This window comes from Schistocerca cancellata, chromosome 3, assembly GCF_023864275.1.
Source record: "Schistocerca cancellata isolate TAMUIC-IGC-003103 chromosome 3, iqSchCanc2.1, whole genome shotgun sequence".
In the NCBI taxonomy this organism is placed as follows: domain Eukaryota; kingdom Metazoa; phylum Arthropoda; class Insecta; order Orthoptera; family Acrididae; genus Schistocerca; species Schistocerca cancellata.
The window spans coordinates 706169879-706187056 of NC_064628.1; the positions used below are offsets into that span (position 1 = coordinate 706169879).

The window sequence follows — 17178 nt, forward strand, 5'->3', positions numbered from 1 at the left end:
TTTCGTACAGTTCGACCTCATGGCGGCAGGACGATGACCTGCAAGACCCTTGGCTGCGATCCTCCCATTGAAATGTTGCTCCAAAGCCTTCGGTATGGCGTGCGGAGTGCATCTCAAACATGTATTTGCAACTCACCGCGACAATCGTCTTTTGTTTTTTCGAGATACTGAAAAATGAAGGGGGCACCCGGGATTGAACCGGGGACCTCTCGATCTGCAGTCGAATGCTCTACGACTGAGCTATACCCCCTTTCACGATCTTCCTATTCCCATAACTTAACGAAAAATATTACACTCTGCCTGGCTAAAGACGTCTAATCGAGCAAAATATCGTGTAATCATTATCTCTCAGTTATATATTAGCGTTAAACGATATAAATATCAAAAATACTAGACACCTCGCGCCTGGAGAAAGTGCGAGTCGGCGCCTTCACCTTAATGTCAGAATGCGAAAATTGCACTAGTAGCTTTTTTCAAGCAAGTTCTGTTCGTCCGTTCTTTGTAATCGTTTGGTATCTGATTAAACTGACATACTCGCCTATGGCTTTCGTAAACGAAAATTTCATTGTGACCCCGACGTGATTTGAACACGCAACCTTCTGATCTGGAGTCAGACGCGCTACCGTTGCGCCACGGAGTCGACGCTGCTTAGGTCTTGTCATGAATAGGTTCCTCGAAAACTTACTGTACCGTTCAAACCTAAGAAATAATGACAGTAGTACCCAGGAGAGACTCGTCCCAGATGTACTTGCTCTGGCGGGGGTGTAACTCAGTGGTAGAGTGTCTGCTTCGCATGCAGAAAGTCCTGGGTTCAAATCCCAGCTCCTCCAATTTTTGTTTCTCCGTGCAGCAGTACATGAAAACTTTTGCCTATCACCATATTCTATAAAATTCAGTGTACAAGATTCTTCCCCCAAGCAAGTGGATTTCGTACAGTTCGACCTCATGGCGGCAGGACGATGACCTGCAAGACCCTTGGCTGCGATCCTCCCATTGAAATGTTGCTCCAAAGCCTTCGGTATGGCGTGCGGAGTGCATCTCAAACATGTATTTGCAACTCACCGCGACAATCGTCTTTTGTTTTTTCGAGATACTGAAAAATGAAGGGGGCACCCGGGATTGAACCGGGGACCTCTCGATCTGCAGTCGAATGCTCTACGACTGAGCTATACCCCCTTTCACGATCTTCCTATTCCCATAACTTAACGAAAAATATTACACTCTGCCTGGCTAAAGACGTCTAATCGAGCAAAATATCGTGTAATCATTATCTCTCAGTTATATATTAGCGTTAAACGATATAAATATCAAAAATACTAGACACCTCGCGCCTGGAGAAAGTGCGAGTCGGCGCCTTCACCTTAATGTCAGAATGCGAAAATTGCACTAGTAGCTTTTTTCAAGCAAGTTCTGTTCGTCCGTTATTTGTAATCGTTTGGTATCTGATTAAACTGACATACTCGCCTATGGCTTTCGTAAACGAAAATTTCATTGTGACCCCGACGTGATTTGAACACGCAACCTTCTGATCTGGAGTCAGACGCGCTACCGTTGCGCCACGGAGTCGACGCTGCTTAGGTCTTGTCATGAATAGGTTCCTCGAAAACTTACTGTACCGTTCAAACCTAAGAAATAATGACAGTAGTATCCAGGAGAGACTCGTCCCAGATGTACTTGCTCTGGCGGGGGTGTAACTCAGTGGTAGAGTGTCTGCTTCGCATGCAGAAAGTCCTGGGTTCAAATCCCAGCTCCTCCAATTTTTGTTTCTCCGTGCAGCAGTACATGAAAACTTTTGCCTATCACCATATTCTATAAAATTCAGTGTACAAGATTCTTCCCCCAAGCAAGTGGATTTCGTACAGTTCGACCTCATGGCGGCAGGACGATGACCTGCAAGACCCTTGGCTGCGATCCTCCCATTGAAATGTTGCTCCAAAGCCTTCGGTATGGCGTGCGGAGTGCATCTCAAACATGTATTTGCAACTCACCGCGACAATCGTCTTTTGTTTTTTCGAGATACTGAAAAATGAAGGGGGCACCCGGGATTGAACCGGGGACCTCTCGATCTGCAGTCGAATGATCTACGACTGAGCTATACCCCCTTTCACGATCTTCCTATTCCCATAACTTAACGAAAAATATTACACTCTGCCTGGCTAAAGACGTCTAATCGAGCAAAATATCGTGTAATCATTATCTCTCAGTTATATATTAGCGTTAAACGATATAAATATCAAAAATACTAGACACCTCGCGCCTGGAGAAAGTGCGAGTCGGCGCCTTCACCTTAATGTCAGAATGCGAAAATTGCACTAGTAGCTTTTTTCAAGCAAGTTCTGTTCGTCCGTTCTTTGTAATCGTTTGGTATCTGATTAAACTGACATACTCGCCTATGGCTTTCGTAAACGAAAATTTCATTGTGACCCCGACGTGATTTGAACACGCAACCTTCTGATCTGGAGTCAGACGCGCTACCGTTGCGCCACGGAGTCGACGCTGCTTAGGTCTTGTCATGAATAGGTTCCTCGAAAACTTACTGTACCGTTCAAACCTAAGAAATAATGACAGTAGTATCCAGGAGAGACTCGTCCCAGATGTACTTGCTCTGGCGGGGGTGTAACTCAGTGGTAGAGTGTCTGCTTCGCATGCAGAAAGTCCTGGGTTCAAATCCCAGCTCCTCCAATTTTTGTTTCTCCGTGCAGCAGTACATGAAAACTTTTGCCTATCACCATATTCTATAAAATTCAGTGTACAAGATTCTTCCCCCAAGCAAGTGGATTTCGTACAGTTCGACCTCATGGCGGCAGGACGATGACCTGCAAGACCCTTGGCTGCGATCCTCCCATTGAAATGTTGCTCCAAAGCCTTCGGTATGGCGTGCGGAGTGCATCTCAAACATGTATTTGCAACTCACCGCGACAATCGTCTTTTGTTTTTTCGAGATACTGAAAAATGAAGGGGGCACCCGGGATTGAACCGGGGACCTCTCGATCTGCAGTCGAATGCTCTACGACTGAGCTATACCCCCTTTCACGATCTTCCTATTCCCATAACTTAACGAAAAATATTACACTCTGCCTGGCTAAAGACGTCTAATCGAGCAAAATATCGTGTAATCATTATCTCTCAGTTATATATTAGCGTTAAACGATATAAATATCAAAAATACTAGACACCTCGCGCCTGGAGAAAGTGCGAGTCGGCGCCTTCACCTTAATGTCAGAATGCGAAAATTGCACTAGTAGCTTTTTTCAAGCAAGTTCTGTTCGTCCGTTCTTTGTAATCGTTTGGTATCTGATTAAACTGACATACTCGCCTATGGCTTTCGTAAACGAAAATTTCATTGTGACCCCGACGTGATTTGAACACGCAACCTTCTGATCTGGAGTCAGACGCGCTACCGTTGCGCCACGGAGTCGACGCTGCTTAGGTCTTGTCATGAATAGGTTCCTCGAAAACTTACTGTACCGTTCAAACCTAAGAAATAATGACAGTAGCATCCAGGAGAGACTCGTCCCAGATGTACTTGCTCTGGCGGGGGTGTAACTCAGTGGTAGAGTGTCTGCTTCGCATGCAGAAAGTCCTGGGTTCAAATCCCAGCTCCTCCAATTTTTGTTTCTCCGTGCAGCAGTACATGAAAACTTTTGCCTATCACCATATTCTATAAAATTCAGTGTACAAGATTCTTCCCCCAAGCAAGTGGATTTCGTACAGTTCGACCTCATGGCGGCAGGACGATGACCTGCAAGACCCTTGGCTGCGATCCTCCCATTGAAATGTTGCTCCAAAGCCTTCGGTATGGCGTGCGGAGTGCATCTCAAACATGTATTTGCAACTCACCGCGACAATCGTCTTTTGTTTTTTCGAGATACTGAAAAATGAAGGGGGCACCCGGGATTGAACCGGGGACCTCTCGATCTGCAGTCGAATGCTCTACGACTGAGCTATACCCCCTTTCACGATCTTCCTATTCCCATAACTTAACGAAAAATATTACACTCTGCCTGGCTAAAGACGTCTAATCGAGCAAAATATCGTGTAATCATTATCTCTCAGTTACATATTAGCGTTAAACGATATAAATATCAAAAATACTAGACACCTCGCGCCTGGAGAAAGTGCGAGTCGGCGCCTTCACCTTAATGTCAGAATGCGAAAATTGCACTAGTAGCTTTTTTCAAGCAAGTTCTGTTCGTCCGTTCTTTGTAATCGTTTGGTATCTGATTAAACTGACATACTCGCCTATGGCTTTCGTAAACGAAAATTTCATTGTGACCCCGACGTGATTTGAACACGCAACCTTCTGATCTGGAGTCAGACGCGCTACCGTTGCGCCACGGAGTCGACGCTGCTTAGGTCTTGTCATGAATAGGTTCCTCGAAAACTTACTGTACCGTTCAAACCTAAGAAATAATGACAGTAGTATCCAGGAGAGACTCGTCCCAGATGTACTTGCTCTGGCGGGGGTGTAACTCAGTGGTAGAGTGTCTGCTTCGCATGCAGAAAGTCCTGGGTTCAAATCCCAGCTCCTCCAATTTTTGTTTCTCCGTGCAGCAGTACATGAAAACTTTTGCCTATCACCATATTCTATAAAATTCAGTGTACAAGATTCTTCCCCCAAGCAAGTGGATTTCGTACAGTTCGACCTCATGGCGGCAGGACGATGACCTGCAAGACCCTTGGCTGCGATCCTCCCATTGAAATGTTGCTCCAAAGCCTTCGGTATGGCGTGCGGAGTGCATCTCAAACATGTATTTGCAACTCACCGCGACAATCGTCTTTTGTTTTTTCGAGATACTGAAAAATGAAGGGGGCACCCGGGATTGAACCGGGGACCTCTCGATCTGCAGTCGAATGCTCTACGACTGAGCTATACCCCCTTTCACGATCTTCCTATTCCCATAACTTAACGAAAAATATTACACTCTGCCTGGCTAAAGACGTCTAATCGAGCAAAATATCGTGTAATCATTATCTCTCAGTTACATATTAGCGTTAAACGATATAAATATCAAAAATACTAGACACCTCGCGCCTGGAGAAAGTGCGAGTCGGCGCCTTCACCTTAATGTCAGAATGCGAAAATTGCACTAGTAGCTTTTTTCAAGCAAGTTCTGTTCGTCCGTTCTTTGTAATCGTTTGGTATCTGATTAAACTGACATACTCGCCTATGGCTTTCGTAAACGAAAATTTCATTGTGACCCCGACGTGATTTGAACACGCAACCTTCTGATCTGGAGTCAGACGCGCTACCGTTGCGCCACGGAGTCGACGCTGCTTAGGTCTTGTCATGAATAGGTTCCTCGAAAACTTACTGTACCGTTCAAACCTAAGAAATAATGACAGTAGTATCCAGGAGAGACTCGTCCCAGATGTACTTGCTCTGGCGGGGGTGTAACTCAGTGGTAGAGTGTCTGCTTCGCATGCAGAAAGTCCTGGGTTCAAATCCCAGCTCCTCCAATTTTTGTTTCTCCGTGCAGCAGTACATGAAAACTTTTGCCTATCACCATATTCTATAAAATTCAGTGTACAAGATTCTTCCCCCAAGCAAGTGGATTTCGTACAGTTCGACCTCATGGCGGCAGGACGATGACCTGCAAGACCCTTGGCTGCGATCCTCCCATTGAAATGTTGCTCCAAAGCCTTCGGTATGGCGTGCGGAGTGCATCTCAAACATGTATTTGCAACTCACCGCGACAATCGTCTTTTGTTTTTTCGAGATACTGAAAAATGAAGGAGGCACCCGGGATTGAACCGGGGACCTCTCGATCTGCAGTCGAATGCTCTACGACTGAGCTATACCCCCTTTCACGATCTTCCTATTCCCATAACTTAACGAAAAATATTACACTCTGCCTGGCTAAAGACGTCTAATCGAGCAAAATATCGTGTAATCATTATCTCTCAGTTATATATTAGCGTTAAACGATATAAATATCAAAAATACTAGACACCTCGCGCCTGGAGAAAGTGCGAGTCGGCGCCTTCACCTTAATGTCAGAATGCGAAAATTGCACTAGTAGCTTTTTTCAAGCAAGTTCTGTTCGTCCGTTCTTTGTAATCGTTTGGTATCTGATTAAACTGACATACTCGCCTATGGCTTTCGTAAACGAAAATTTCATTGTGACCCCGACGTGATTTGAACACGCAACCTTCTGATCTGGAGTCAGACGCGCTACCGTTGCGCCACGGAGTCGACGCTGCTTAGGTCTTGTCATGAATAGGTTCCTCGAAAACTTACTGTACCGTTCAAACCTAAGAAATAATGACAGTAGTATCCAGGAGAGACTCGTCCCAGATGTACTTGCTCTGGCGGGGGTGTAACTCAGTGGTAGAGTGTCTGCTTCGCATGCACAAAGTCCTGGGTTCAAATCCCAGCTCCTCCAATTTTTGTTTCTCCGTGCAGCAGTACATGAAAACTTTTGCCTATCACCATATTCTATAAAATTCAGTGTACAAGATTCTTCCCCCAAGCAAGTGGATTTCGTACAGTTCGACCTCATGGCGGCAGGACGATGACCTGCAAGACCCTTGGCTGCGATCCTCCCATTGAAATGTTGCTCCAAAGCCTTCGGTATGGCGTGCGGAGTGCATCTCAAACATGTATTTGCAACTCACCGCGACAATCGTCTTTTGTTTTTTCGAGATACTGAAAAATGAAGGGGGCACCCGGGATTGAACCGGGGACCTCTCGATCTGCAGTCGAATGCTCTACGACTGAGCTATACCCCCTTTCACGATCTTCCTATTCCCATAACTTAACGAAAAATATTACACTCTGCCTGGCTAAAGACGTCTAATCGAGCAAAATATCGTGTAATCATTATCTCTCAGTTATATATTAGCGTTAAACGATATAAATATCAAAAATACTAGACACCTCGCGCCTGGAGAAAGTGCGAGTCGGCGCCTTCACCTTAATGTCAGAATGCGAAAATTGCACTAGTAGCTTTTTTCAAGCAAGTTCTGTTCGTCCGTTCTTTGTAATCGTTTGGTATCTGATTAAACTGACATACTCGCCTATGGCTTTCGTAAACGAAAATTTCATTGTGACCCCGACGTGATTTGAACACGCAACCTTCTGATCTGGAGTCAGACGCGCTACCGTTGCGCCACGGAGTCGACGCTGCTTAGGTCTTGTCATGAATAGGTTCCTCGAAAACTTACTGTACCGTTCAAACCTAAGAAATAATGACAGTAGTATCCAGGAGAGACTCGTCCCAGATGTACTTGCTCTGGCGGGGGTGTAACTCAGTGGTAGAGTGTCTGCTTCGCATGCAGAAAGTCCTGGGTTCAAATCCCAGCTCCTCCAATTTTTGTTTCTCCGTGCAGCAGTACATGAAAACTTTTGCCTATCACCATATTCTATAAAATTCAGTGTACAAGATTCTTCCCCCAAGCAAGTGGATTTCGTACAGTTCGACCTCATGGCGGCAGGACGATGACCTGCAAGACCCTTGGCTGCGATCCTCCCATTGAAATGTTGCTCCAAAGCCTTCGGTATGGCGTGCGGAGTGCATCTCAAACATGTATTTGCAACTCACCGCGACAATCGTCTTTTGTTTTTTCGAGATACTGAAAAATGAAGGGGGCACCCGGGATTGAACCAGGGACCTCTCGATCTGCAGTCGAATGCTCTACGACTGAGCTATACCCCCTTTCACGATCTTCCTATTCCCATAACTTAACGAAAAATATTACACTCTGCCTGGCTAAAGACGTCTAATCGAGCAAAATATCGTGTAATCATTATCTCTCAGTTATATATTAGCGTTAAACGATATAAATATCAAAAATACTAGACACCTCGCGCCTGGAGAAAGTGCGAGTCGGCGCCTTCACCTTAATGTCAGAATGCGAAAATTGCACTAGTAGCTTTTTTCAAGCAAGTTCTGTTCGTCCGTTCTTTGTAATCGTTTGGTATCTGATTAAACTGACATACTCGCCTATGGCTTTCGTAAACGAAAATTTCATTGTGACCCCGACGTGATTTGAACACGCAACCTTCTGATCTGGAGTCAGACGCGCTACCGTTGCGCCACGGAGTCGACGCTGCTTAGGTCTTGTCATGAATAGGTTCCTCGAAAACTTACTGTACCGTTCAAACCTAAGAAATAATGACAGTAGTATCCAGGAGAGACTCGTCCCAGATGTACTTGCTCTGGCGGGGGTGTAACTCAGTGGTAGAGTGTCTGCTTCGCATGCAGAAAGTCCTGGGTTCAAATCCCAGCTCCTCCAATTTTTGTTTCTCCGTGCAGCAGTACATGAAAACTTTTGCCTATCACCATATTCTATAAAATTCAGTGTACAAGATTCTTCCCCCAAGCAAGTGGATTTCGTACAGTTCGACCTCATGGCGGCAGGACGATGACCTGCAAGACCCTTGGCTGCGATCCTCCCATTGAAATGTTGCTCCAAAGCCTTCGGTATGGCGTGCGGAGTGCATCTCAAACATGTATTTGCAACTCACCGCGACAATCGTCTTTTGTTTTTTCGAGATACTGAAAAATGAAGGGGGCACCCGGGATTGAACCGGGGACCTCTCGATCTGCAGTCGAATGCTCTACGACTGAGCTATACCCCCTTTCACGATCTTCCTATTCCCATAACTTAACGAAAAATATTACACTCTGCCTGGCTAAAGACGTCTAATCGAGCAAAATATCGTGTAATCATTATCTCTCAGTTATATATTAGCGTTAAACGATATAAATATCAAAAATACTAGACACCTCGCGCCTGGAGAAAGTGCGAGTCGGCGCCTTCACCTTAATGTCAGAATGCGAAAATTGCACTAGTAGCTTTTTTCAAGCAAGTTCTGTTCGTCCGTTCTTTGTAATCGTTTGGTATCTGATTAAACTGACATACTCGCCTATGGCTTTCGTAAACGAAAATTTCATTGTGACCCCGACGTGATTTGAACACGCAACCTTCTGATCTGGAGTCAGACGCGCTACCGTTGCGCCACGGAGTCGACGCTGCTTAGGTCTTGTCATGAATAGGTTCCTCGAAAACTTACTGTACCGTTCAAACCTAAGAAATAATGACAGTAGTATCCAGGAGAGACTCGTCCCAGATGTACTTGCTCTGGCGGGGGTGTAACTCAGTGGTAGAGTGTCTGCTTCGCATGCAGAAAGTCCTGGGTTCAAATCCCAGCTCCTCCAATTTTTGTTTCTCCGTGCAGCAGTACATGAAAACTTTTGCCTATCACCATATTCTATAAAATTCAGTGTACAAGATTCTTCCCCCAAGCAAGTGGATTTCGTACAGTTCGACCTCATGGCGGCAGGACGATGACCTGCAAGACCCTTGGCTGCGATCCTCCCATTGAAATGTTGCTCCAAAGCCTTCGGTATGGCGTGCGGAGTGCATCTCAAACATGTATTTGCAACTCACCGCGACAATCGTCTTTTGTTTTTTCGAGATACTGAAAAATGAAGGGGGCACCCGGGATTGAACCGGGGACCTCTCGATCTGCAGTCGAATGCTCTACGACTGAGCTATACCCCCTTTCACGATCTTCCTATTCCCATAACTTAACGAAAAATATTACACTCTGCCTGGCTAAAGACGTCTAATCGAGCAAAATATCGTGTAATCATTATCTCTCAGTTATATATTAGCGTTAAACGATATAAATATCAAAAATACTAGACACCTCGCGCCTGGAGAAAGTGCGAGTCGGCGCCTTCACCTTAATGTCAGAATGCGAAAATTGCACTAGTAGCTTTTTTCAAGCAAGTTCTGTTCGTCCGTTCTTTGTAATCGTTTGGTATCTGATTAAACTGACATACTCGCCTATGGCTTTCGTAAACGAAAATTTCATTGTGACCCCGACGTGATTTGAACACGCAACCTTCTGATCTGGAGTCAGACGCGCTACCGTTGCGCCACGGAGTCGACGCTGCTTAGGTCTTGTCATGAATAGGTTCCTCGAAAACTTACTGTACCGTTCAAACCTAAGAAATAATGACAGTAGTATCCAGGAGAGACTCGTCCCAGATGTACTTGCTCTGGCGGGGGTGTAACTCAGTGGTAGAGTGTCTGCTTCGCATGCAGAAAGTCCTGGGTTCAAATCCCAGCTCCTCCAATTTTTGTTTCTCCGTGCAGCAGTACATGAAAACTTTTGCCTATCACCATATTCTATAAAATTCAGTGTACAAGATTCTTCCCCCAAGCAAGTGGATTTCGTACAGTTCGACCTCATGGCGGCAGGACGATGACCTGCAAGACCCTTGGCTGCGATCCTCCCATTGAAATGTTGCTCCAAAGCCTTCGGTATGGCGTGCGGAGTGCATCTCAAACATGTATTTGCAACTCACCGCGACAATCGTCTTTTGTTTTTTCGAGATACTGAAAAATGAAGGGGGCACCCGGGATTGAACCGGGGACCTCTCGATCTGCAGTCGAATGCTCTACGACTGAGCTACACCCCCTTTCACGATCTTCCTATTCCCATAACTTAACGAAAAATATTACACTCTGCCTGGCTAAAGACGTCTAATCGAGCAAAATATCGTGTAATCATTATCTCTCAGTTATATATTAGCGTTAAACGATATAAATATCAAAAATACTAGACACCTCGCGCCTGGAGAAAGTGCGAGTCGGCGCCTTCACCTTAATGTCAGAATGCGAAAATTGCACTAGTAGCTTTTTTCAAGCAAGTTCTGTTCGTCCGTTCTTTGTAATCGTTTGGTATCTGATTAAACTGACATACTCGCCTATGGCTTTCGTAAACGAAAATTTCATTGTGACCCCGACGTGATTTGAACACGCAACCTTCTGATCTGGAGTCAGACGCGCTACCGTTGCGCCACGGAGTCGACGCTGCTTAGGTCTTGTCATGAATAGGTTCCTCGAAAACTTACTGTACCGTTCAAACCTAAGAAATAATGACAGTAGTATCCAGGAGAGACTCGTCCCAGATGTACTTGCTCTGGCGGGGGTGTAACTCAGTGGTAGAGTGTCTGCTTCGCATGCAGAAAGTCCTGGGTTCAAATCCCAGCTCCTCCAATTTTTGTTTCTCCGTGCAGCAGTACATGAAAACTTTTGCCTATCACCATATTCTATAAAATTCAGTGTACAAGATTCTTCCCCCAAGCAAGTGGATTTCGTACAGTTCGACCTCATGGCGGCAGGACGATGACCTGCAAGACCCTTGGCTGCGATCCTCCCATTGAAATGTTGCTCCAAAGCCTTCGGTATGGCGTGCGGAGTGCATCTCAAACATGTATTTGCAACTCACCGCGACAATCGTCTTTTGTTTTTTCGAGATACTGAAAAATTAAGGGGGCACCCGGGATTGAACCGGGGACCTCTCGATCTGCAGTCGAATGCTCTACGACTGAGCTATACCCCCTTTCACGATCTTCCTATTCCCATAACTTAACGAAAAATATTACACTCTGCCTGGCTAAAGACGTCTAATCGAGCAAAATATCGTGTAATCATTATCTCTCAGTTATATATTAGCGTTAAACGATATAAATATCAAAAATACTAGACACCTCGCGCCTGGAGAAAGTGCGAGTCGGCGCCTTCACCTTAATGTCAGAATGCGAAAATTGCACTAGTAGCTTTTTTCAAGCAAGTTCTGTTCGTCCGTTCTTTGTAATCGTTTGGTATCTGATTAAACTGACATACTCGCCTATGGCTTTCGTAAACGAAAATTTCATTGTGACCCCGACGTGATTTGAACACGCAACCTTCTGATCTGGAGTCAGACGCGCTACCGTTGCGCCACGGAGTCGACGCTGCTTAGGTCTTGTCATGAATAGGTTCCTCGAAAACTTACTGTACCGTTCAAACCTAAGAAATAATGACAGTAGTATCCAGGAGAGACTCGTCCCAGATGTACTTGCTCTGGCGGGGGTGTAACTCAGTGGTAGAGTGTCTGCTTCGCATGCAGAAAGTCCTGGGTTCAAATCCCAGCTCCTCCAATTTTTGTTTCTCCGTGCAGCAGTACATGAAAACTTTTGCCTATCACCATATTCTATAAAATTCAGTGTACAAGATTCTTCCCCCAAGCAAGTGGATTTCGTACAGTTCGACCTCATGGCGGCAGGACGATGACCTGCAAGACCCTTGGCTGCGATCCTCCCATTGAAATGTTGCTCCAAAGCCTTCGGTATGGCGTGCGGAGTGCATCTCAAACATGTATTTGCAACTCACCGCGACAATCGTCTTTTGTTTTTTCGAGATACTGAAAAATGAAGGGGGCACCCGGGATTGAACCGGGGACCTCTCGATCTGCAGTCGAATGCTCTACGACTGAGCTATACCCCCTTTCACGATCTTCCTATTCCCATAACTTAACGAAAAATATTACACTCTGCCTGGCTAAAGACGTCTAATCGAGCAAAATATCGTGTAATCATTATCTCTCAGTTATATATTAGCGTTAAACGATATAAATATCAAAAATACTAGACACCTCGCGCCTGGAGAAAGTGCGAGTCGGCGCCTTCACCTTAATGTCAGAATGCGAAAATTGCACTAGTAGCTTTTTTCAAGCAAGTTCTGTTCGTCCGTTCTTTGTAATCGTTTGGTATCTGATTAAACTGACATACTCGCCTATGGCTTTCGTAAACGAAAATTTCATTGTGACCCCGACGTGATTTGAACACGCAACCTTCTGATCTGGAGTCAGACGCGCTACCGTTGCGCCACGGAGTCGACGCTGCTTAGGTCTTGTCATGAATAGGTTCCTCGAAAACTTACTGTACCGTTCAAACCTAAGAAATAATGACAGTAGTATCCAGGAGAGACTCGTCCCAGATGTACTTGCTCTGGCGGGGGTGTAACTCAGTGGTAGAGTGTCTGCTTCGCATGCAGAAAGTCCTGGGTTCAAATCCCAGCTCCTCCAATTTTTGTTTCTCCGTGCAGCAGTACATGAAAACTTTTGCCTATCACCATATTCTATAAAATTCAGTGTACAAGATTCTTCCCCCAAGCAAGTGGATTTCGTACAGTTCGACCTCATGGCGGCAGGACGATGACCTGCAAGACCCTTGGCTGCGATCCTCCCATTGAAATGTTGCTCCAAAGCCTTCGGTATGGCGTGCGGAGTGCATCTCAAACATGTATTTGCAACTCACCGCGACAATCGTCTTTTGTTTTTTCGAGATACTGAAAAATGAAGGGGGCACCCGGGATTGAACCGGGGACCTCTCGATCTGCAGTCGAATGCTCTACGACTGAGCTATACCCCCTTTCACGATCTTCCTATTCCCATAACTTAACGAAAAATATTACACTCTGCCTGGCTAAAGACGTCTAATCGAGCAAAATATCGTGTAATCATTATCTCTCAGTTATATATTAGCGTTAAACGATATAAATATCAAAAATACTAGACACCTCGCGCCTGGAGAAAGTGCGAGTCGGCGCCTTCACCTTAATGTCAGAATGCGAAAATTGCACTAGTAGCTTTTTTCAAGCAAGTTCTGTTCGTCCGTTCTTTGTAATCGTTTGGTATCTGATTAAACTGACATACTCGCCTATGGCTTTCGTAAACGAAAATTTCATTGTGACCCCGACGTGATTTGAACACGCAACCTTCTGATCTGGAGTCAGACGCGCTACCGTTGCGCCACGGAGTCGACGCTGCTTAGGTCTTGTCATGAATAGGTTCCTCGAAAACTTACTGTACCGTTCAAACCTAAGAAATAATGACAGTAGTATCCAGGAGAGACTCGTCCCAGATGTACTTGCTCTGGCGGGGGTGTAACTCAGTGGTAGAGTGTCTGCTTCGCATGCAGAAAGTCCTGGGTTCAAATCCCAGCTCCTCCAATTTTTGTTTCTCCGTGCAGCAGTACATGAAAACTTTTGCCTATCACCATATTCTATAAAATTCAGTGTACAAGATTCTTCCCCCAAGCAAGTGGATTTCGTACAGTTCGACCTCATGGCGGCAGGACGATGACCTGCAAGACCCTTGGCTGCGATCCTCCCATTGAAATGTTGCTCCAAAGCCTTCGGTATGGCGTGCGGAGTGCATCTCAAACATGTATTTGCAACTCACCGCGACAATCGTCTTTTGTTTTTTCGAGATACTGAAAAATGAAGGGGGCACCCGGGATTGAACCGGGGACCTCTCGATCTGCAGTCGAATGCTCTACGACTGAGCTATACCCCCTTTCACGATCTTCCTATTCCCATAACTTAACGAAAAATATTACACTCTGCCTGGCTAAAGACGTCTAATCGAGCAAAATATCGTGTAATCATTATCTCTCAGTTATATATTAGCGTTAAACGACATAAATATCAAAAATACTAGACACCTCGCGCCTGGAGAAAGTGCGAGTCGGCGCCTTCACCTTAATGTCAGAATGCGAAAATTGCACTAGTAGCTTTTTTCAAGCAAGTTCTGTTCGTCCGTTCTTTGTAATCGTTTGGTATCTGATTAAACTGACATACTCGCCTATGGCTTTCGTAAACGAAAATTTCATTGTGACCCCGACGTGATTTGAACACGCAACCTTCTGATCTGGAGTCAGACGCGCTACCGTTGCGCCACGGAGTCGACGCTGCTTAGGTCTTGTCATGAATAGGTTCCTCGAAAACTTACTGTACCGTTCAAACCTAAGAAATAATGACAGTAGTATCCAGGAGAGACTCGTCCCAGATGTACTTGCTCTGGCGGGGGTGTAACTCAGTGGTAGAGTGTCTGCTTCGCATGCAGAAAGTCCTGGGTTCAAATCCCCGCTCCTCCAATTTTTGTTTCTCCGTGCAGCAGTACATGAAAACTTTTGCCTATCACCATATTCTATAAAATTCAGTGTACAAGATTCTTCCCCCAAGCAAGTGGATTTCGTACAGTTCGACCTCATGGCGGCAGGACGATGACCTGCAAGACCCTTGGCTGCGATCCTCCCATTGAAATGTTGCTCCAAAGCCTTCGGTATGGCGTGCGGAGTGCATCTCAAACATGTATTTGCAACTCACCGCGACAATCGTCTTTTGTTTTTTCGAGATACTGAAAAATGAAGGGGGCACCCGGGATTGAACCGGGGACCTCTCGATCTGCAGTCGAATGCTCTACGACTGAGCTATACCCCCTTTCACGATCTTCCTATTCCCATAACTTAACGAAAAATATTACACTCTGCCTGGCTAAAGACGTCTAATCGAGCAAAATATCGTGTAATCATTATCTCTCAGTTATATATTAGCGTTAAACGACATAAATATCAAAAATACTAGACACCTCGCGCCTGGAGAAAGTGCGAGTCGGCGCCTTCACCTTAATGTCAGAATGCGAAAATTGCACTAGTAGCTTTTTTCAAGCAAGTTCTGTTCGTCCGTTCTTTGTAATCGTTTGGTATCTGATTAAACTGACATACTCGCCTATGGCTTTCGTAAACGAAAATTTCATTGTGACCCCGACGTGATTTGAACACGCAACCTTCTGATCTGGAGTCAGACGCGCTACCGTTGCGCCACGGAGTCGACGCTGCTTAGGTCTTGTCATGAATAGGTTCCTCGAAAACTTACTGTACCGTTCAAACCTAAGAAATAATGACAGTAGTATCCAGGAGAGACTCGTCCCAGATGTACTTGCTCTGGCGGGGGTGTAACTCAGTGGTAGAGTGTCTGCTTCGCATGCAGAAAGTCCTGGGTTCAAATCCCAGCTCCTCCAATTTTTGTTTCTCCGTGCAGCAGTACATGAAAACTTTTGCCTATCACCATATTCTATAAAATTCAGTGTACAAGATTCTTCCCCCAAGCAAGTGGATTTCGTACAGTTCGACCTCATGGCGGCAGGACGATGACCTGCAAGACCCTTGGCTGCGATCCTCCCATTGAAATGTTGCTCCAAAGCCTTCGGTATGGCGTGCGGAGTGCATCTCAAACATGTATTTGCAACTCACCGCGACAATCGTCTTTTGTTTTTTCGAGATACTGAAAAATGAAGGGGGCACCCGGGATTGAACCGGGGACCTCTCGATCTGCAGTCGAATGCTCTACGACTGAGCTATACCCCCTTTCACGATCTTCCTATTCCCATAACTTAACGAAAAATATTACACTCTGCCTGGCTAAAGACGTCTAATCGAGCAAAATATCGTGTAATCATTATCTCTCAGTTATATATTAGCGTTAAACGATATAAATATCAAAAATACTAGACACCTCGCGCCTGGAGAAAGTGCGAGTCGGCGCCTTCACCTTAATGTCAGAATGCGAAAATTGCACTAGTAGCTTTTTTCAAGCAAGTTCTGTTCGTCCGTTCTTTGTAATCGTTTGGTATCTGATTAAACTGACATACTCGCCTATGGCTTTCGTAAACGAAAATTTCATTGTGACCCCGACGTGATTTGAACACGCAACCTTCTGATCTGGAGTCAGACGCGCTACCGTTGCGCCACGGAGTCGACGCTGCTTAGGTCTTGTCATGAATAGGTTCCTCGAAAACTTACTGTACCGTTCAAACCTAAGAAATAATGACAGTAGTATCCAGGAGAGACTCGTCCCAGATGTACTTGCTCTGGCGGGGGTGTAACTCAGTGGTAGAGTGTCTGCTTCGCATGCAGAAAGTCCTGGGTTCAAATCCCAGCTCCTCCAATTTTTGTTTCTCCGTGCAGCAGTACATGAAAACTTTTGCCTATCACCATATTCTATAAAATTCAGTGTACAAGATTCTTCCCCCAAGCAAGTGGATTTCGTACAGTTCGACCTCATGGCGGCAGGACGATGACCTGCAAGACCCTTGGCTGCGATCCTCCCATTGAAATGTTGCTCCAAAGCCTTCGGTATGGCGTGCGGAGTGCATCTCAAACATGTATTTGCAACTCACCGCGACAATCGTCTTTTGTTTTTTCGAGATACTGAAAAATGAAGGGGGCACCCGGGATTGAACCGGGGACCTCTCGACCTGCAGTCGAATGCTCTACGACTGAGCTATACCCCCTTTCACGATCTTCCTATTTCCATAACTTAACGAAAAATATTACACTCTGCCTGGCTAAAGACGTCTAATCGAGCAAAATATCGTGTAATCATTATCTCTCAGTTATATATTAGCGTTAAACGATATAAATATCAAAAATACTAGACACCTCGCGCCTGGAGAAAGTGCGAGTCGGCGCCTTCACCTTAATGTCAGAATGCGAAAATTGCACTAGTAGCTTTTTTCAAGCAAGTTCTGTTCGTCCGTTCTTTGTAATCGTT

The 17178-nt window shown here is 45.4% G+C and overlaps 55 non-coding genes across 55 annotated transcripts; 18 read left to right on the top strand and 37 right to left on the bottom strand.

Annotated features, from left to right (window-relative positions):
* Positions 1-178: 178 nt before the first annotated feature.
* On the bottom strand, positions 179-250 carry Trnac-gca (transfer RNA cysteine (anticodon GCA)). Its single transcript has one exon. It is a non-coding gene; the product is annotated as a tRNA-Cys (tRNA).
* Positions 251-568: 318 nt separating this feature from the next.
* On the bottom strand, positions 569-640 carry Trnaw-cca (transfer RNA tryptophan (anticodon CCA)). The gene has a single exon. It is a non-coding gene; the product is annotated as a tRNA-Trp (tRNA).
* A 118-nt stretch (positions 641-758) lies between these two features.
* On the top strand, positions 759-830 carry Trnaa-cgc (transfer RNA alanine (anticodon CGC)). The gene has a single exon. It is a non-coding gene; the product is annotated as a tRNA-Ala (tRNA).
* Positions 831-1104: 274 nt separating this feature from the next.
* Trnac-gca (transfer RNA cysteine (anticodon GCA)) lies at positions 1105-1176 on the bottom strand. Its single transcript has one exon. It is a non-coding gene; the product is annotated as a tRNA-Cys (tRNA).
* Positions 1177-1494: 318 nt separating this feature from the next.
* Positions 1495-1566, bottom strand: Trnaw-cca (transfer RNA tryptophan (anticodon CCA)). Its single transcript has one exon. It is a non-coding gene; the product is annotated as a tRNA-Trp (tRNA).
* Positions 1567-1684: 118 nt separating this feature from the next.
* Trnaa-cgc (transfer RNA alanine (anticodon CGC)) lies at positions 1685-1756 on the top strand. Its single transcript has one exon. It is a non-coding gene; the product is annotated as a tRNA-Ala (tRNA).
* Positions 1757-2030: 274 nt separating this feature from the next.
* Trnac-gca (transfer RNA cysteine (anticodon GCA)) lies at positions 2031-2102 on the bottom strand. The gene has a single exon. It is a non-coding gene; the product is annotated as a tRNA-Cys (tRNA).
* A 318-nt stretch (positions 2103-2420) lies between these two features.
* Trnaw-cca (transfer RNA tryptophan (anticodon CCA)) lies at positions 2421-2492 on the bottom strand. Its single transcript has one exon. It is a non-coding gene; the product is annotated as a tRNA-Trp (tRNA).
* Positions 2493-2610: 118 nt separating this feature from the next.
* On the top strand, positions 2611-2682 carry Trnaa-cgc (transfer RNA alanine (anticodon CGC)). Its single transcript has one exon. It is a non-coding gene; the product is annotated as a tRNA-Ala (tRNA).
* Positions 2683-2956: 274 nt separating this feature from the next.
* Trnac-gca (transfer RNA cysteine (anticodon GCA)) lies at positions 2957-3028 on the bottom strand. Its single transcript has one exon. It is a non-coding gene; the product is annotated as a tRNA-Cys (tRNA).
* Positions 3029-3346: 318 nt separating this feature from the next.
* On the bottom strand, positions 3347-3418 carry Trnaw-cca (transfer RNA tryptophan (anticodon CCA)). The gene has a single exon. It is a non-coding gene; the product is annotated as a tRNA-Trp (tRNA).
* Positions 3419-3536: 118 nt separating this feature from the next.
* On the top strand, positions 3537-3608 carry Trnaa-cgc (transfer RNA alanine (anticodon CGC)). The gene has a single exon. It is a non-coding gene; the product is annotated as a tRNA-Ala (tRNA).
* Positions 3609-3882: 274 nt separating this feature from the next.
* Positions 3883-3954, bottom strand: Trnac-gca (transfer RNA cysteine (anticodon GCA)). Its single transcript has one exon. It is a non-coding gene; the product is annotated as a tRNA-Cys (tRNA).
* A 318-nt stretch (positions 3955-4272) lies between these two features.
* Trnaw-cca (transfer RNA tryptophan (anticodon CCA)) lies at positions 4273-4344 on the bottom strand. The gene has a single exon. It is a non-coding gene; the product is annotated as a tRNA-Trp (tRNA).
* A 118-nt stretch (positions 4345-4462) lies between these two features.
* On the top strand, positions 4463-4534 carry Trnaa-cgc (transfer RNA alanine (anticodon CGC)). The gene has a single exon. It is a non-coding gene; the product is annotated as a tRNA-Ala (tRNA).
* Positions 4535-4808: 274 nt separating this feature from the next.
* Positions 4809-4880, bottom strand: Trnac-gca (transfer RNA cysteine (anticodon GCA)). Its single transcript has one exon. It is a non-coding gene; the product is annotated as a tRNA-Cys (tRNA).
* Positions 4881-5198: 318 nt separating this feature from the next.
* On the bottom strand, positions 5199-5270 carry Trnaw-cca (transfer RNA tryptophan (anticodon CCA)). Its single transcript has one exon. It is a non-coding gene; the product is annotated as a tRNA-Trp (tRNA).
* Positions 5271-5388: 118 nt separating this feature from the next.
* Positions 5389-5460, top strand: Trnaa-cgc (transfer RNA alanine (anticodon CGC)). Its single transcript has one exon. It is a non-coding gene; the product is annotated as a tRNA-Ala (tRNA).
* A 274-nt stretch (positions 5461-5734) lies between these two features.
* Positions 5735-5806, bottom strand: Trnac-gca (transfer RNA cysteine (anticodon GCA)). Its single transcript has one exon. It is a non-coding gene; the product is annotated as a tRNA-Cys (tRNA).
* Positions 5807-6124: 318 nt separating this feature from the next.
* Positions 6125-6196, bottom strand: Trnaw-cca (transfer RNA tryptophan (anticodon CCA)). The gene has a single exon. It is a non-coding gene; the product is annotated as a tRNA-Trp (tRNA).
* Positions 6197-6314: 118 nt separating this feature from the next.
* Trnaa-cgc (transfer RNA alanine (anticodon CGC)) lies at positions 6315-6386 on the top strand. The gene has a single exon. It is a non-coding gene; the product is annotated as a tRNA-Ala (tRNA).
* Positions 6387-6660: 274 nt separating this feature from the next.
* Trnac-gca (transfer RNA cysteine (anticodon GCA)) lies at positions 6661-6732 on the bottom strand. Its single transcript has one exon. It is a non-coding gene; the product is annotated as a tRNA-Cys (tRNA).
* A 318-nt stretch (positions 6733-7050) lies between these two features.
* Positions 7051-7122, bottom strand: Trnaw-cca (transfer RNA tryptophan (anticodon CCA)). The gene has a single exon. It is a non-coding gene; the product is annotated as a tRNA-Trp (tRNA).
* Positions 7123-7240: 118 nt separating this feature from the next.
* Positions 7241-7312, top strand: Trnaa-cgc (transfer RNA alanine (anticodon CGC)). Its single transcript has one exon. It is a non-coding gene; the product is annotated as a tRNA-Ala (tRNA).
* A 274-nt stretch (positions 7313-7586) lies between these two features.
* On the bottom strand, positions 7587-7658 carry Trnac-gca (transfer RNA cysteine (anticodon GCA)). The gene has a single exon. It is a non-coding gene; the product is annotated as a tRNA-Cys (tRNA).
* Positions 7659-7976: 318 nt separating this feature from the next.
* Positions 7977-8048, bottom strand: Trnaw-cca (transfer RNA tryptophan (anticodon CCA)). The gene has a single exon. It is a non-coding gene; the product is annotated as a tRNA-Trp (tRNA).
* Positions 8049-8166: 118 nt separating this feature from the next.
* On the top strand, positions 8167-8238 carry Trnaa-cgc (transfer RNA alanine (anticodon CGC)). The gene has a single exon. It is a non-coding gene; the product is annotated as a tRNA-Ala (tRNA).
* Positions 8239-8512: 274 nt separating this feature from the next.
* On the bottom strand, positions 8513-8584 carry Trnac-gca (transfer RNA cysteine (anticodon GCA)). Its single transcript has one exon. It is a non-coding gene; the product is annotated as a tRNA-Cys (tRNA).
* Positions 8585-8902: 318 nt separating this feature from the next.
* Trnaw-cca (transfer RNA tryptophan (anticodon CCA)) lies at positions 8903-8974 on the bottom strand. The gene has a single exon. It is a non-coding gene; the product is annotated as a tRNA-Trp (tRNA).
* A 118-nt stretch (positions 8975-9092) lies between these two features.
* On the top strand, positions 9093-9164 carry Trnaa-cgc (transfer RNA alanine (anticodon CGC)). Its single transcript has one exon. It is a non-coding gene; the product is annotated as a tRNA-Ala (tRNA).
* A 274-nt stretch (positions 9165-9438) lies between these two features.
* On the bottom strand, positions 9439-9510 carry Trnac-gca (transfer RNA cysteine (anticodon GCA)). The gene has a single exon. It is a non-coding gene; the product is annotated as a tRNA-Cys (tRNA).
* A 318-nt stretch (positions 9511-9828) lies between these two features.
* Positions 9829-9900, bottom strand: Trnaw-cca (transfer RNA tryptophan (anticodon CCA)). Its single transcript has one exon. It is a non-coding gene; the product is annotated as a tRNA-Trp (tRNA).
* A 118-nt stretch (positions 9901-10018) lies between these two features.
* Trnaa-cgc (transfer RNA alanine (anticodon CGC)) lies at positions 10019-10090 on the top strand. Its single transcript has one exon. It is a non-coding gene; the product is annotated as a tRNA-Ala (tRNA).
* A 274-nt stretch (positions 10091-10364) lies between these two features.
* Trnac-gca (transfer RNA cysteine (anticodon GCA)) lies at positions 10365-10436 on the bottom strand. The gene has a single exon. It is a non-coding gene; the product is annotated as a tRNA-Cys (tRNA).
* A 318-nt stretch (positions 10437-10754) lies between these two features.
* Trnaw-cca (transfer RNA tryptophan (anticodon CCA)) lies at positions 10755-10826 on the bottom strand. Its single transcript has one exon. It is a non-coding gene; the product is annotated as a tRNA-Trp (tRNA).
* A 118-nt stretch (positions 10827-10944) lies between these two features.
* Positions 10945-11016, top strand: Trnaa-cgc (transfer RNA alanine (anticodon CGC)). The gene has a single exon. It is a non-coding gene; the product is annotated as a tRNA-Ala (tRNA).
* Positions 11017-11290: 274 nt separating this feature from the next.
* Positions 11291-11362, bottom strand: Trnac-gca (transfer RNA cysteine (anticodon GCA)). Its single transcript has one exon. It is a non-coding gene; the product is annotated as a tRNA-Cys (tRNA).
* Positions 11363-11680: 318 nt separating this feature from the next.
* Positions 11681-11752, bottom strand: Trnaw-cca (transfer RNA tryptophan (anticodon CCA)). Its single transcript has one exon. It is a non-coding gene; the product is annotated as a tRNA-Trp (tRNA).
* A 118-nt stretch (positions 11753-11870) lies between these two features.
* Positions 11871-11942, top strand: Trnaa-cgc (transfer RNA alanine (anticodon CGC)). Its single transcript has one exon. It is a non-coding gene; the product is annotated as a tRNA-Ala (tRNA).
* A 274-nt stretch (positions 11943-12216) lies between these two features.
* On the bottom strand, positions 12217-12288 carry Trnac-gca (transfer RNA cysteine (anticodon GCA)). Its single transcript has one exon. It is a non-coding gene; the product is annotated as a tRNA-Cys (tRNA).
* Positions 12289-12606: 318 nt separating this feature from the next.
* Trnaw-cca (transfer RNA tryptophan (anticodon CCA)) lies at positions 12607-12678 on the bottom strand. The gene has a single exon. It is a non-coding gene; the product is annotated as a tRNA-Trp (tRNA).
* Positions 12679-12796: 118 nt separating this feature from the next.
* Trnaa-cgc (transfer RNA alanine (anticodon CGC)) lies at positions 12797-12868 on the top strand. Its single transcript has one exon. It is a non-coding gene; the product is annotated as a tRNA-Ala (tRNA).
* A 274-nt stretch (positions 12869-13142) lies between these two features.
* Positions 13143-13214, bottom strand: Trnac-gca (transfer RNA cysteine (anticodon GCA)). Its single transcript has one exon. It is a non-coding gene; the product is annotated as a tRNA-Cys (tRNA).
* A 318-nt stretch (positions 13215-13532) lies between these two features.
* Positions 13533-13604, bottom strand: Trnaw-cca (transfer RNA tryptophan (anticodon CCA)). Its single transcript has one exon. It is a non-coding gene; the product is annotated as a tRNA-Trp (tRNA).
* Positions 13605-13722: 118 nt separating this feature from the next.
* Trnaa-cgc (transfer RNA alanine (anticodon CGC)) lies at positions 13723-13794 on the top strand. Its single transcript has one exon. It is a non-coding gene; the product is annotated as a tRNA-Ala (tRNA).
* Positions 13795-14068: 274 nt separating this feature from the next.
* Positions 14069-14140, bottom strand: Trnac-gca (transfer RNA cysteine (anticodon GCA)). The gene has a single exon. It is a non-coding gene; the product is annotated as a tRNA-Cys (tRNA).
* A 318-nt stretch (positions 14141-14458) lies between these two features.
* On the bottom strand, positions 14459-14530 carry Trnaw-cca (transfer RNA tryptophan (anticodon CCA)). Its single transcript has one exon. It is a non-coding gene; the product is annotated as a tRNA-Trp (tRNA).
* Positions 14531-14648: 118 nt separating this feature from the next.
* On the top strand, positions 14649-14720 carry Trnaa-cgc (transfer RNA alanine (anticodon CGC)). The gene has a single exon. It is a non-coding gene; the product is annotated as a tRNA-Ala (tRNA).
* A 274-nt stretch (positions 14721-14994) lies between these two features.
* Trnac-gca (transfer RNA cysteine (anticodon GCA)) lies at positions 14995-15066 on the bottom strand. The gene has a single exon. It is a non-coding gene; the product is annotated as a tRNA-Cys (tRNA).
* Positions 15067-15384: 318 nt separating this feature from the next.
* Trnaw-cca (transfer RNA tryptophan (anticodon CCA)) lies at positions 15385-15456 on the bottom strand. Its single transcript has one exon. It is a non-coding gene; the product is annotated as a tRNA-Trp (tRNA).
* Positions 15457-15574: 118 nt separating this feature from the next.
* On the top strand, positions 15575-15646 carry Trnaa-cgc (transfer RNA alanine (anticodon CGC)). Its single transcript has one exon. It is a non-coding gene; the product is annotated as a tRNA-Ala (tRNA).
* Positions 15647-15920: 274 nt separating this feature from the next.
* On the bottom strand, positions 15921-15992 carry Trnac-gca (transfer RNA cysteine (anticodon GCA)). Its single transcript has one exon. It is a non-coding gene; the product is annotated as a tRNA-Cys (tRNA).
* Positions 15993-16310: 318 nt separating this feature from the next.
* Positions 16311-16382, bottom strand: Trnaw-cca (transfer RNA tryptophan (anticodon CCA)). The gene has a single exon. It is a non-coding gene; the product is annotated as a tRNA-Trp (tRNA).
* A 118-nt stretch (positions 16383-16500) lies between these two features.
* Positions 16501-16572, top strand: Trnaa-cgc (transfer RNA alanine (anticodon CGC)). The gene has a single exon. It is a non-coding gene; the product is annotated as a tRNA-Ala (tRNA).
* Positions 16573-16846: 274 nt separating this feature from the next.
* Trnac-gca (transfer RNA cysteine (anticodon GCA)) lies at positions 16847-16918 on the bottom strand. Its single transcript has one exon. It is a non-coding gene; the product is annotated as a tRNA-Cys (tRNA).
* Between the last annotated feature and the right edge of the window lie 260 nt (positions 16919-17178).